We start from the raw sequence: 15935 nt of genomic DNA, 5'->3' as shown, positions 1-15935 counted from the left end.
GACAGAAAATTTAGCATAATTTTGTTTGTGTGATTGTCTACCACCCCAAAATATTTCAAGCTTTTATAAATTAGTAAGAAAAACTAACTGCAACAGATAAAATACTGAGTTGGCAACTTTTATATTCTATATTTATGTTTTTTTTATTAAGAAAAGTAACAGGGAATTGAAAGTTTCCATGGAAATTTCTATTTGTAAAGTTGGGGTAAAGCATTTTCCGAAAATAAATATATTCTTTGAAAACCTGTAGTCAGCAAAAAGGATATGGTTTTGTGTAAAATGGTTTGCAGTTTTTGAGAATCCGTTTAATGCGTATGAATCAAGCTTACTGCATCATCTACACAAGCTTGAAATTTAACAAGCTGGTGGCAAAGAAACGACAAACATGAACCAGCACTACTCTGCTTATTCAACAAACCTGATATTTAGGTCAAAGGTCAAAGCGCGAAACATTACTAATATATACAACTTTGTATGTATACATATATATATATTTATATACATTTATATATATGTAGATATATATGTATATTTGTGTATGTATATATGTGTATATGTATACACATATATACATATGCGTACATACGGTGTATGCATATATGCGTATGTATATATATTCTCAAGGGAACTGAAACACTAAGACAGGCAGCGTTGCTATCAGCTCAAATATAGCATCATCTCAGCACGTTCATGCTATAATGATATACTTGACTCAAATACCATGAAAGCGTAATGTCATACACGATTAACACCGGGTCTTAAAGATGAGACGTTTACACGGGATTAACTCTAAGGGCCTTTGAAAATATTGTAAAATTAAAGTGATATTTCTTTCACTTTCAACTGGAACAGGTTAAGAGCCTGGGTAATCTGATACGCGTGCCTCTTCGCTATTTAATCTCGGATTAGTCGGGATTCATTAGATGGTTAGTGATACAGAATTAATCCTGGGCAGATTTGGTTTCTCTTAGAGATATATAAGCCGTTATGGATGTACCATCTGGACTCGTGTTTGAAGTTTTTGTACAAGACAGCTCCAAAGAGTAGCAAGGTAAGAGGTCATTGCTGACTTTTGAAAAAGTTTTATCGTATGGTTTCACTATCTTGCATTTTAAGTTTGTATTAATATAAAATAAACTGCGATAGCAATATCAGTTACAAAAATATTAACACAGAAGTCTTTTCTTATAAATTTGATTATTTTGCAATTTTTACCTTAGATGATTTTTACAATCCTTACTTGACCAAAAAAGTTAAAGATTCTGATAATGCTATGAGTCTGTCAAACAGAGCTACAGTTAAAAACTGGGATTAAAAAAATGCTTCCTATGGGATTTGAACTCGTAACATTAGACGTACTACTCCTACATGGGACACCTTAACTAGTTAGCTACTTTCACAGATACTCGTTCAAATACATATCCACTGTGCCTGACGATCTCTCACAGCACATTAGACGAACATAGTGCTAGTATTAATATAAAATGTATTCCAAGTAATGTAATAAAAATTGGGATTTCAGAATACCATTTTGATAAATATTGTACACGTTCTATTATTTAAGTTCATCTTGTAAATATTGCATTCTTAGCCTGTAAGTATTCTCACTGTAAATGTTCATAAATAAACGTTTCAGTTCAGGCAATTACTTTTGCGCGTGTATTTTCCGCTTTTTTGGTTTAACTTCTATCATAATGTCGCACAAATCTTTAATCCAATATATTCTTTTTAACTTTTAACAGATCCTGTCTAAAATTATTTTTCCACAGTCGGCTGCAGTATTTTGACAATAATCCCACAGTACATCTTTGATTGTCTGTAATAACATTGTTCACACTTTCAAAAACACCCATCTGCGTTTACATCAGCGAATAGTCCTTTCTGGTTACTCATTGCAGTCATTCAAACGATGAAATATTTGTCTCATAGCAACTATCATGATGAGAATCATGGATTAAACAACGGTCAATCACAACCACTGTGATTGGTTAATCACAATGGCTGTGATTGGTCAATCACAGTGGCTGTGATTGCTTGTGGTGCCCATTACGCAAATTGTAGTGAATGAATTATCAGGAAAGTTTGACAGCTGCAATCCTTTTTGGAGTATCCGCGCATTGCCTCACCGATGCCATTAGTCTAAAGAGCAGTCACCAAATAAACGTCGAGAGGACAATCCCAACATTCCACTAATCAGCTTTAAAAAAAACACCTCTATTGTACATCAAGCAAGCTTTTCATTTCTACTTGAGTGTACAAATGAAAAACTTTATTGACAATCATTTCATTTCAACTAGAAATGGATGCTAAATTACTCAAGTATAATAAAACAAACAGCAGTTAGTTTGGTATGGGTATTTTTTATTATTCTATTGACAATAGTGAATGCAATAATTTAATAATAAATTATTGGCAAACAATGGCTTACAAAGACAATAAAGAAAACAATGGATAATCAATCACATAAATGGTTTGACAAATAAGATTTGAAATACTTTTTTCTGTTTCGAGAGTGAATATCAGATAAAAGATTGTTAGAGCTGCTAGTTAATCAATCACATAAATGGTTCAACAAATAGGATTTGAAATACTTTTTTCTGTTTCAAGAATGAATATCGGATAAAAGATTGTTAAAGCTGCTAGTTAATCAATCACATAAATGGTTTGACAAATAGGATTTGAAATACTTGTTTCTGTTTCGAGAGTGAATATCAGATAAAAGATTGTTAAAGCTGCTAGTTAATCAATCACATAAATGGTTTGACAAATAAGATTTGAAATACTTTTTTCTGTTTCGAGAGTGAATATCAGATAAAAGATTGTTAGAGCTGCTAGTTAATCAATCACATAAATGGTTTGACAAATAGGATTTGAAATACTTGTTTCTGTTTCGAGAGTGAATATCAGATAAAAGATTGTTAAAGCTGCTAGTTAATCAATCACATAAATGGTTTGACAAATAGGATTTGAAATACTTGTTTCTGTTTCGAGAGTGAATATCAGATAAAAGATTGTTAAAGCTGCTAGTTAATCAATCACATAAATGGTTTGACAAATAGGATTTGAAATACTTGTTTCTGTTTCGAGAGTGAATATCAGATAAAAGATTGTTAAAGCTGCTAGTTAATCAATCACATAAATGGTTTGACAAATAGGATTTAAAATACTTGTTTCTGTTTCGAGAATGAATATTAGAGAAAAGAATCTTATAGCATCTAGCAATGATATTTTCAAAATAATTGTTAGAGATTTTGTGCCACTTTAACATATCATGAAATTTGAAATGAGTTGAAAACACTGTGAACAATTCCTCAAAGCTTGAGTACGGTGTCTGCTTAGCTTATTGCAAGCAGAATATGGGTGTTTTTGTGGCAGCGCTGTTCACAAACAACAAGGGTGTGATTCTGGTTGAACCTGATTGAGTCCAGTATCAAAGGAGCTTTAATGACTGTAACATGCCCGGTTGCTGAAAGTGATTTAAGCTTAGATGTTATCCCTTTCACCACCAGTGAACTATTTTTAGAAAATTAACCCCAACCTGTGGTTTACAGGTCAGGCATACTAGACCACTCGGCTAAAGTCGCTTTGTTGAAAACCTGTACTTGTTACATAAAACGAAAACACAAAACTTGAAACTATAAATGTCATAAAATGCACATTTAGTGTAAGCAGAGTGAGAAGATGCAAAAATTTTGATAAGTTATTCGCTGAAATTAAATAAGCGCTAATCTGAATTTTATGAGTAAATTTTTGCCTTGTATCTGATTATTGCATAACTCTTGGCTGGACAATTTAATTGTAGATGAAACTGCTGGCAGTGACTGTGTTGGTGCTACTTCTCTGCTTTCTTGTCGAGAGTCAGCCAACAAGAAACTTTGGAAGAAATAGACAAGGTCAAAGACAAAGAAGAAATCAGCGAAGAAGGAGACCTTCAAGAAGAACAACGACTCAGGCTCCTCGTAAGATCAATAAAATAATTTTAAAAAAGAAAAACATTTTATTTTCTCTAATTTCTCCAACTTCAATTTTATTTTCTGACTTTCAAGTATGTTCTTATTTAAATTGCTAGCATTTACAGTAAAGTAATTTTAATTTATGTTAACATAAAAAACAATAAAAAAAAGAAAAATGTTTTTTATGCTAACATGAAATAAAACTACTTAGTTGTAAATGGAAGTACTTGAAAGTCAGAAAATTTAAACAATACCTGTAAATAGCTTATTTAATCACTTCATCTATTTTTAACTGTAACAAATAATATACTGTATTTGTAAACTATTATGATTATTATTAATTGTTTTGATGTTCTCCGAATATCAGAGTTTGATTAGATGTTTTTTAGAAAACCTTTATTGGGTATCATATTATTCTGCATAAGATAGCAAACCCCGAACCAGAATTTTACAGTCACTTTTTTCAACATGCCGTTGTGTATCCTGATCTCGTGGTAGATTTTGAAACGGCGGCTTACAAAACAGCCTTTTATGCTGTTGCGTAAACAGTTTTTTCAAGCCCTTGTCTTCTGCCAGCAACGTCATGCTTCTGCTGCCAAAAGAGAAAACTAATTGACAAAATGTCTAAATTGTGTTTTGAAATGCGTTTAAAATATACACTCAAATAAATAAAAATATTTTCTGAAAGAAAAAGTAAGGTAAACTACTTTGCCAGATTGAATGAGATAATAGATTGTTTTGGTAGTTGTCTGCACATGTGCACAAAAAATGAGCTGACCAGAATAAAACCATGACTGTTTCTGATGCAATAGCAATATTTTCACAGTCATTTGATATGATTAGTGTTTCATATAATTTCATAACTCATTAAATAGGATTTCATAAAATAAATTTAATGAGTTATTTAGATGAGACAAAACTTCAAACTTTATTTAGTGTCAAGACAACTAGTTTAGTAATTGTCTATTTTATTAAACATTATTAAGATGGATTTAAAGATGAACTATTATAAAGAAAATTATTATAAAGAGTATTTATTTATCAAACTATTTATTCAATTTTAGTGGCTAACTGCTGCGCTTTTTCTTTTTTTTTTCTTTTATTGTTGTTGTATGGCATAATTTGAAAACATTTCTATTTGAAATTAAATTATTGCCAATAATATAAATACATATTTATATTGTATTATGTTATATTATGGTACTGACTTAGTTGCAAATTTAATCTATTAAATTTTAAAAAGATGGAAATTTTAATGTATTCCTAAAATGTTATAATTTTGAGAAGGAAGTTTTAGCCTTGATAAAGTTTTAAAAAATTCTAATTTAGAAACTATGAAATTATATTGTTCTATTCTGAGAGATTAAACACAAGAGTTTAATCTCAAGTCAAGATCCTTATACCACTCTGGCAAAAAAAGAACCAGATAAAACTATAACCTTGCTAAGTTACTTAGACCCTTATTGTTACAGAGGCCTGCCCACCCATTCCACACATCGACAATGGTCAAGGGCTGGACACTGGAAATACCGTCAGATATGCCTGTGAACCTGGTTATGTGCTGGAAGGAACTAACGTCATAACTTGTGTCAATGGCAGATGGACTGTGGCCCCGAGGTGCACAAGGCGTAAGGCATATTATATTCTTTAATAAGTTTTTATTCTGGTACTAATTCACGAATTATACCAGAAGCTGTTCACCAAGTCCAGTAATATTTTCTTTTTACCAATTTGTCTTTTTTAGTTTTTTCTTAGAAGCAAAATGGGAGATATTTATGGTCTACAAAAGAAATGGTGTTTATTAATTCTACATTCCATGGACAAACTTAGCATGACAAAAACATAAAATAATTTGTTGTTGGTTTAAGAATTTATGTAATCTCAAGATTTTTTTTCTGCCAACAGAACTCTGTTCCAAGTTTTAAATTCTTTAATAAGAATAATATTCAATTACTCTTATAATTCTTTAAAGAGTAATTGAATATTTTACAATATTTGAACATTGTAAAATATTCAATTATTTTACAATATTCAAACATTGTAAAATAATTAAATATATTAATTACAAAAAACATTGCAAAATAATTGAATATAATATTTTACAATATTGAATATTAAGAAACAATTGAATATTTTACAACATTCAATGCAATATTGAACATTGTAAAACATTCAATATTTTTTGTAAAATATCCAATATTTTACGAAACATTTTGAAAATTCACAAAAAATATTATAATTTTTTTTGTAAATATTAAAGCAATACAAAAAAATATTTGAGCATTATACAATTAGAGAGAGAAAGAGAGAGAATGAGAGAAAGAGAGAGAAGCAGGGAGAAAAAAAGAATTCATCTATTGACGTAGCAGTTTTTTCTAAATATTTTGCTTTGGTTAGATAACATCTCAAGCATTTAATTTGTAGCTTGAATTTTCAGCTAGAATTATAAAACATTTAATAAGTTTACCAGCTCCAAGTTATAAACTATGTATACTTCATTCAGTAAGTCTACCTGTTTCCATTTTACAGAGCTCTGTCCCAAGCCTCCAAATGTCCCATTCTCCACTGAGCCAACACTAAGTAATGGAGGCGTGACCGCTACCTACACATGCCTCTCAGGCTACAGAATAATTGGAGGAAATGGGGTTACATCAAGAGTAGTCAACTGTAACACCCAGAGCCAGTTTTGGCCTAACCTACCATCTTGTGAACGTGAGTTGATTTCTAGGAGATTTCTAGTTTCTAAAAGGTTTTGGTCAGTCTTGTTTTACTGCATCAGAAATAGTAAAACTGTATTTACTTCTTTTTTTTGTAACATTTAAAAAAGTTCAAAAAAATGGTTTCTAGTTATTTAGAAGTTGAGCTGCATCTTTCTGTTTTCTATGTTTTGGATGTATTTTTGCTATAGTTATGCTATTTTTGTGAATTAAAAAATTAAGCAAGCTTTGATTTATCTTCAGTTAGAAAATTTAGAAAAATTTAACTAAGTTTAGCATGTCACTAATTTTATTTGATTTTCTTTTATTGATTTGGTTTTGATTCTTATATACAATTTGCTGACTTGAGCATTTTAACATTAAATGACACAAAATATTATTTTTTGGTTAAACAGGTTTTTGCTTTTTTGGTTATTTTAGAAACATAAAATATTATTCACATTGATCTGCTAAAATATAGATTGAGACTTTTACAAGTTTTAATTTATATTTAGTTACAAAGATTTCACAAAATCTAACTTATTGTATTTTTCTATATTTCCGTATGTATTGTATATTATATTGTTGTTTATTATAAAATTTAACATAATACATATTATTATATATGCCGTACATTATACATCTCATATTATATATGTTATAGTTTAAGGTTCTCTGTTATAAATTAACTAACTTTAGCTTTTAAATATTATATTTTCATTTACTTATCATTTTTTACAAACATCTGTTCAGTAGCTCAAGTATGTTTATGATTAAAGTTTTAATTATAGTCTAACTTGGCTATCTTCTTTTAGCTATTCCAGTCATCACTTGCTCTGGTCCACCTTCCATCCTTAACGCCCTCTCTACAGTTTCTGGTAACAGTGCTACTTACTCCTGTGTTGCTGGATATAGGCTGAAGGCTGGTACACCAAGCACCATTCAGTGCTCTGGTGGCTTCTGGCCCAGCACAAACTTACCTGTCTGCGGTAAGAATTAATTGTGTTATATATTTGTGTGCAGGCATATTTACTTGAACATCAACATACTTTATGAAACGATCTCCAATAATTTAAAGCATGAATACTACAAATCGTTTTAATAATCGTCTAATTGGTTTCCTCCAACTGCCAGCTGATTAGCCCTTTAGTTAAATCCTAGTATTGGTTGATAGTTGACCAATCGCTTTCAACTGCTAACCGATTAGTCTATCTGATTGACAGCTGATTAATTCTTATTGGTTGATAGCTAGCCAATTCTTTTTAACTGCCAGCTGATTGGTTCCTGATTTTTATCTTTCAGAGGAGGACCCCACTGCACCGCAGCCAGTCAAGTGCACCAAAGCACCTCCATGTGGTGATGCAGTGACTACTAGAGAAACAGCTGGAGATTCATATGCGGTAAAATCTTATGATCGCAATAAGTCTATAAGCTTTCTAACAGCCCATAGAGTGATTTTATATTAGTAAACTGTTAGTTTGGTGTTGTGCCTACAAGTTAAATAGTCTTTTGTTTCTCAAATAACAAGCTGTGAAGCACCCTTTTAGCCAATAATTTGTACTGAGAGAATCTTGTGTTGAAGGTGGGTGAGAGTGTGAAATACACCTGCGCCACAGGCTATAGAATTGTTGGGTCTAACAACAACTTGAATAACTCTGCTAGTGTGTACTGTACTTCCTCTGGTACATGGACGACAACTCCTACATGTGAACGTGAGTCTATTATAATATGCATTATTTTTGTATTTTTATTGGTTTCCTTCCGATATTTGTTTACAGTCTGTTTGTTTGTTTTTTTTCTGCCTCTTGCTTCCATCATCTTTTCTCAGTTTTCATATCGATAGATGTTTCTGTTCAATTACTTGGGAAGAACGCTATGCAAAAACTGCACTAATATTTTACAGCTGTGAATTGTGGAGTGCCACCAACCGGTACCAACACAGCACCTGTTGTTGCTTCTTCCATTGTCTATCCCAACACCTACACTTATGTATGTAATGCTAACTATGAATCTGGTACAAGCCTCGAATCCAAATGTCTCGCAGATGGTACCTGGTCACTCACACCCGCTCCGACTTGCACTCGTGAGTAACTTAGGATATACTATAATAATCAAAAACAGAAATAGCTAAGAGTCAAGATTAAAATAAACTGTTTAAATAGCCAGACAAAAAAGTTTGAAAAATTATTGACCAACGACTTTGTATAATTTGATCGCTGTCATTATAGAGAAGATGTGTCGATCGTCAGCCTTACCAACATTGGCTAACGCTGACGTGGTACCACAAGATGTTCCGATTGGTGGAACCATAGACTTCACTTGCAGACTGGATTACAGACTAGCTCCTAGTGCAGGAACAACAACTAGGGTAGTCTCGACTACTTGCCAAGCAGATGGTTCCTTCACTGCTATCACAAGCACATGTGTTTGTAAGTGGTCTTTTGCTGTTACAAATTCATTTGGTTGAACCGCAGTTATAAAGTTTATGTTTAGACCGAGTTAGGTAAAGTGTTGATTTTTATCTTTGTAACTGTCAGATATTGTAAAAAATTTGAGCAGATTGTATCTAGTCCAGCTTGGTCCAACAGTTATAATGAAATTTAATTTTTTTCTTTTGCAAAACATAAAAGTTAAAACTAATTTTGCATGGTTAAAAAACATTTTAAAAAGATATCTATTTATACATACATAGTTTTATAATTGTTTTTCAATTCCATGCCATTTTCAGACTATGTATGTCATATAAACCCCAAAGGCACTAAACCGTGAAAAAACACACAGGAGAAAACAACTCCTAAACAATTTAATGACTAAAATTTCAGCTATGCATAAATTTTTTAAGCAGTGTGAATCTGATTCAGCTTTTTACTGCATGCTTTTTAGTTAAAAACAGACCTTGTAATTTTTCTAATTTTGCAAAACATAAATAACTAAAGTAGAAAATAAAAAAATTATAAATACTACAATACAAATGTACAAATACTATAATATATAAGAAACTAACATATTACATCAAAATTATTATAAATAAAAAAAACAGGCGATGAGAGTTTAACAAGGATTTGTCATAGACAACTAGATTTTATAAATTAGCTATTATAATATAAGTAAAAGCTAGCAATTTTAACAGCAAGTTTGCTTATCTGTATGTTAAAATTGTATTTTCTGAGTTCATTAGATGTTGGAACAAGCAGTCATATATTGTTTATTTTAATCTTATATTAGTTAAATTGAAAATATTGCTAAACAAAATTTTCACTCCACATTTATTGCATATATGGCTCTGACTGTGACAAGGGAGTCATGTTCTCACGCCAATGTCTTGCTGAGTTTTTCATCAGCTTGTGGAATTGTCTTATGATCATTTTAGTTGCACTCACTAAAACCTGACTATATTTTAGCAGCAAACTACAAAATTTACTATAGAAGCTTAAAACTCTTTAAAGAATTCTTACAAGAATTCTTCAAAGAATTCTTAAAGTTGGATAAGGATTCCTTTAAATCCTTACTAATCCTACTCCTAATCTAAATCCTTACTCCTTTAATATCCAACTTTAAAGATTCCAGAGGTTGGATGTCTTTTACAATTAATGCCTTTAAGAACAAACTATCTAAAGGCATTCACCATTAAAAATATCCATCCTCTGGTATCATTAACGTAGAATACTAAAGAATACTAATTCCTTTAGTATTCTAGACATCATTTATAGGATGGAGGAATCATCCATAGGCATTCTACATAATCAATACCCATAGATAACTTTAGGTATAGGCAATTGAAATATAATATGAAATGTGATGACGGCTGAGTGTGATTGGTAGCTTATTTGAATGCCTTGACTACTCCATAATGACTACTCAATGAGGGCCTTCAACTATCTTACTTGCAGCGCTTAATTAACACAAAATAATTTTTAATAGTTTAACTACTAAACTTTACTTTAAAATGAATTATTTAATTTGAAACCAAATTTTTAGTTTCTCGATATTTTGTTTGGCTATTTGCCTGATTTTATAGTATTTGGTTTTATAACGCTGTAAGATAATAAATAAATAAAATCTTTAAATAAATAAATATAATCTATAAATAAATAAATAAAATTAAATAAAATCAGTTAAGTATAATCTATAAATAAATAAAATCTATAAATAAATATAATCTATAAATAAATAAAACCCATAAATAAATATAGTCAATAAATAAATAAAATCTATAAATAAATATAATCTATAAATAAATAAATAAAATCTATAAATAAATATAATCTATAAATAAATAAATAAAATCTATAAATAAATATTATCTATAAATAAATAAATAAAATAAAATAAAATCAGATAAATATTAACTATAGATTGCTTGTCATGTCTGTTCTATGCAAAGATATCATAATCGCATCATTCCACAATCTACCATCTATAATCTATATATTGATTGTTTATAGATATAAGACCAGAGAGCTGTCGCGATTACTACGAGAGAGACAACCTGTTTGCTGGTGCTGTCATAGGATGTGTTACTGTAGTCATTGATCCTCAAGGGCCAGGAATTGGTGATCCGAGCAACCCAGACCCATTCTCGGTTCAGTGCTGCAAGAACTCCGCTACAACATATTGCACTCAGGTAAACTGCTATAAATAGTCCTACAATAAAATTTTAAAACCGCACTTAGATTATCTTTTATTAACTTATATTACTACTAGCCGAATGTCCGGCTAGTAGTAATATAAGCATTTTATAACATCTCTACACCGGGATTAAAACAGCTTATAAACAGTAACAAGTAATGTAGTTGCTTGCCACTTTCCATAAGCCTGGCTAGTGGAACGCCTATTTCCTGTCATCAACCTAGTAAAACTAGGTTGATGACAGGAAACGAAACCAGCTTAAGCTGCAATGAAACCAATAATAATAAACACTGTATGTACTTTGATGTTCTGGGCTTGGGTTAAAGTTCATCAAGTTTTATTAAGAATCATTGAAATCCATCACTGATAGCGCCTATCTGTACAATACAGAAAGTTGGGCACACATCTCAAACCAACAGTTTATGTTTAAGATTAAAAACACATCTTGTGAGTTCTTATCATAGTTGATTTTAGACAATACCTTTTAGTTTAATTAGTTATTTTTATCAGAAAATCAAAATTTGGTCAAAACAGTATTTACATAAACTAGCAGATCAGAATTCATCCAAATTCTACCCACAGCTTTGTTGAAATATAGTATAATATAATATAGTATAATATAATATAGTATAATATAATATAGTATAATATAAGTTGTTAGCAATTTAATATAATTTTTGTTTAATTTCTAAATTAACTTAATATAAAAGTTGAATATTAGTTACTCATTAATATATAAACCATTGTAGAAAATAATTAATATTTATTTTTACTCATTATAATAAATAGTATAAAAATGATCAGGTGTATAATCTAGAATATATAAATAATATTTGTCAAAGTTCAAAACTGGACGTTTTATAATTATTCTATATATTATTTAGAATATAGTTTTATAAACTCATATGCAATTAATTCAGACCATAAAGTTGACCTGTCAACTTTCAAGTGTCTAAATTACTTTCTGTTCTAAAACTAAAAAAACTTCAAGTTAATTTTATAAAAATATAAAATATGTAGTTTAGTAAGCGATTATATTCTGGAGAGTAACTAAGGGTAACCAGTGTTAGCAAAATGACAAAAAAATTGTACCATAGCACCAATCTGCACCGAAGGCACTCAACCTCCTCTTTGCCACCAGCCGTCTCCACCAGAAAGTTACACACCCAAAGCACAATAGTTGCAACTAACCACACACAAATATTGCCAACAATTGTCTCTACTGCCTACACATGTGCTCAATAAGACAGCGTTTACATGCTGGACTTATGAAACTACTAGACCTAAAATTAAGATAGTATTTACCTGCTGGACTTAAAAAGCTGTTGAACTTAGCAATAAGACAATATTTACCTGCTGGACTTATGAAACTGCTAAATCTAGCAATGAGATAGTACATGTATATACATGTATATATATATATATATACACTATCTCATATGTACTATCTCATATATATGTACTATATAATATGTGTAATATTGTCTCCCAACCATTACATAACATTCTGTTTGCATTGATGTAAGATCAAATAGACTCACGTGAATCTAAAACTTACAGAATATAAACGCAAAATAAATATATATAAACATTCATTATTATTATTTAACTTTATAGATTTACAGCTTCCGCCAATTGTATGACAACAGTTGATGCCAAACACTATATCAAAATACTTATCTGCTTTTAGGTTTCGCCTAGCGGTGGGGGCAGCTACACCGTTCCTGCTGGACCCTGTACTGGCACTGGACCAACTATTGCTATGTCTACAGGCAATGCTGGAGTTGACACGGTATTCAACGGTCCAGTGTCAGGTTTATGCGATGTTCCAACGACAGTTACTTATCCGATTACAGATGCCCAAATTGTTTCAATGATCAAAAGCACATCGGGGACTTGTTCCCAACAAGTAAGTTTTTTCTTTGGAAAGTGTTGGAAATTTAAACAGCTTCACTAAATGAGCAGCTTGAAATGATTATTCGTTTTCTACTTCTCTGTTTGTAGACTTCTATCGCATGCGGAAGAAACTCAGCAGCGCTCTCTTTAGCTCTTAGGGTGAACGGAGAGTCTAGTGGTAATCTTTACGGTACAGGCGTGTTTGAACCTAGAGCTACCAGACTCGACCTATCAAATTATCTCTACACAAATGCTAAATGCGATTGCGCAATATCAGGAGCCCCTCAAACATCTGCCGTTCCTTCTGCGTGTCAGTCTGGGTAAGTTTGAAACTGGACTTTTGTAAACCTCAAAGCCAAACACATGTTTTGTTTATCGTTTCAGAAATTTTGCTGCAATTAAAAAATGCAAATGGTTTCTAAAACAATTTTGGAGACCGTTGTGAGCGGCGAGCCAAATAAATATGCTACTAACAGCGATTTAACTTACAAAAACTACTGTAATGTCAGAGGCACGCCCGACATATTATATTATTCAGACTTTGAGGGTTATCTCCGTTTTACTAAAGACAGCTCAAATCACCACTCAACAGCTCTAAAACTGTTGCATAAAGCTATTTTCCACAGGTGACTTACCTAAATATCAATAGGCCTACCGTCTTCTTTTGTAAGCAAACGACAAGGCAGCATAAAATTTTATAACTTTTTTACAAATAAAATTTAAAATTGCTTTTGCAAAACTGTGAAAGGGAAGTTGTATGTTGTGTAATATTTCAATCTGGTCTCTAAAATAAATGCGGCCTATTATTGAGGATTTTCTTCCGATCAATTGCTTGCTGATGCTCTAAAATCAATTATGTTTTATCGATCAAGAATGATAATAAATGCAATATGTTTTTTAAATTCTGAAGGCTGAAGCAAAATAAAATGAAATCTGCAAATGAATGAGCGAATACTATTAGCACACACAGATTTGTTCACATACTGTATAATTATTAGTTATTTGATAGTTACACTTGCCAGTTTGCTTTAACTGATCATAAGTGAGTTTTGTAGTGAGGTCTAAAGTTTTGAGAAAATAAATACTCTATTGCACCACTAAGTTGCCTCCTTAAAAGGTATTTTACAAATTTAAATATTAATAATAAGCTATGCATGAATTTGGTAATATACAATTTCGAATGTTTAAATTCCAAACACGTAATTTAATATAACATACAATAAAATGCATAAAAGATATTTAAAATACAATCAAATACATAAAAAGTTTCCTAAAGAAATACAACATTTTTATATAAAAATATATAAAATTCCACATAATTCAGAAAAATCTTTGGAGTTAGTTTTTCAGAGTGTCTGTTTTAAGAAGCCAATAGCACCAACATTTCACAGTGGCAAAATTGTTTCCTCTGGCCTGATTTAACTCTGAAGCAGTTTCTTTTCTTAAAGCATCTGCCACACCTTTTAAGTTACCCGTTAAGGCAGTTCACACTATATCGCCATATCTCGGGTTGATTATATCGCTGTATCTCAAGGTTGATGCCACAAAATTTTAGTGAGCATCAATGATAACAATGTTCAAACTATCACAAGCCCATCCGTGTTTGCATCAGCAAATACTCCATGACGCAGTGTTCTCATTTTTTTCGCGAAGAAACCTTGTTGTTTTTGCGTGTTTGAATTAAATACAGTACTAGTCTCGTAGCAACTACAATGACGAAAATGAATAAATCACGCCATCTGTGACTGCCAATTACTATCGCTAAAATGATTCACTTTGAAAAGGCGGTCATTAATGCTTGGCAAAACATTGAGAAAGTTTGACAGCTGAAAACTTTCTTGATGTATCGGCGTTGCTTTTTCAATGCCATCGGTTTTTGGTTCACACAATCGACGTTGAACGCCAAAATGAAAACGTCATCATACAGTGATATAGTGTGAGTCAGCCTTTGGGATTTTACCAAGCTATCATTCCAGACTATCATTCCAATCTACTTGCAAACCTTTTTCCAATTGTACTAGTTTCAGATTTTGATAAATTAAACACATCTTAAAGAATTATTTCTTAAATGTAGACACTAAATGGAGATCTTTTGTTATAACAAGTCGTTAGTTGCACAGCCAAAGGTGTTAACTTTAGGCTATATAAAGAAGTTAAAAGTATTATTATACAAAAGTGGCTATGAATCATTATGTTTCTGAGTTTTAGTAACGCATTATTATCGTCTACTCAATCCGCACTTCAGAAAGTGAAGATTCAATAATTGTTCTATTTATAGATGCGCCTGTTCGACGACAAATGTTGGTCTCGCTGCCCCAGCAGCCGACACAATCACCAAGTATTTAACATCCGAAAGACCAACCTATGTCACTCATTATCAAGTTTCTGCCCATCATGGTACTGGAGGCATTGTTGGGCCTGGAGCAATGACAATCAGTGTGGGTAGCATTCAATGCTGTGAGACTTTCTAAGCCCAAAACTCTATTAATAAATAATTAATAATAATAATAAATAAACATTTATTGATATGAAGCTTTTATTTGGTTTCTGTTCTAAAAAGCTTTGAGTCTGGCAAAGGTGACAAGCCAGTGAAATAGCTTAAAATTTTGAACAATATCGGAAACAAAAGTTTCAATAGCAAAATTAAATGGTACTTTGAAGATTAATTTGTGATCAATCTTTTAACATTGCACGGCTGGCTGCCTGTCGGGAACTGACAATGAATTGCATCTTAGTGTTGCATGCTTTGGTTGAGCAGTAT

Source organism: Watersipora subatra, chromosome 6 (genome assembly GCF_963576615.1).
Source record: "Watersipora subatra chromosome 6, tzWatSuba1.1, whole genome shotgun sequence".
NCBI lineage: Eukaryota > Metazoa > Bryozoa > Gymnolaemata > Cheilostomatida > Watersiporidae > Watersipora > Watersipora subatra.
The sequence above is the reverse complement of the archived record's forward strand: the minus strand, read 5'-3'. Positions refer to the sequence as shown.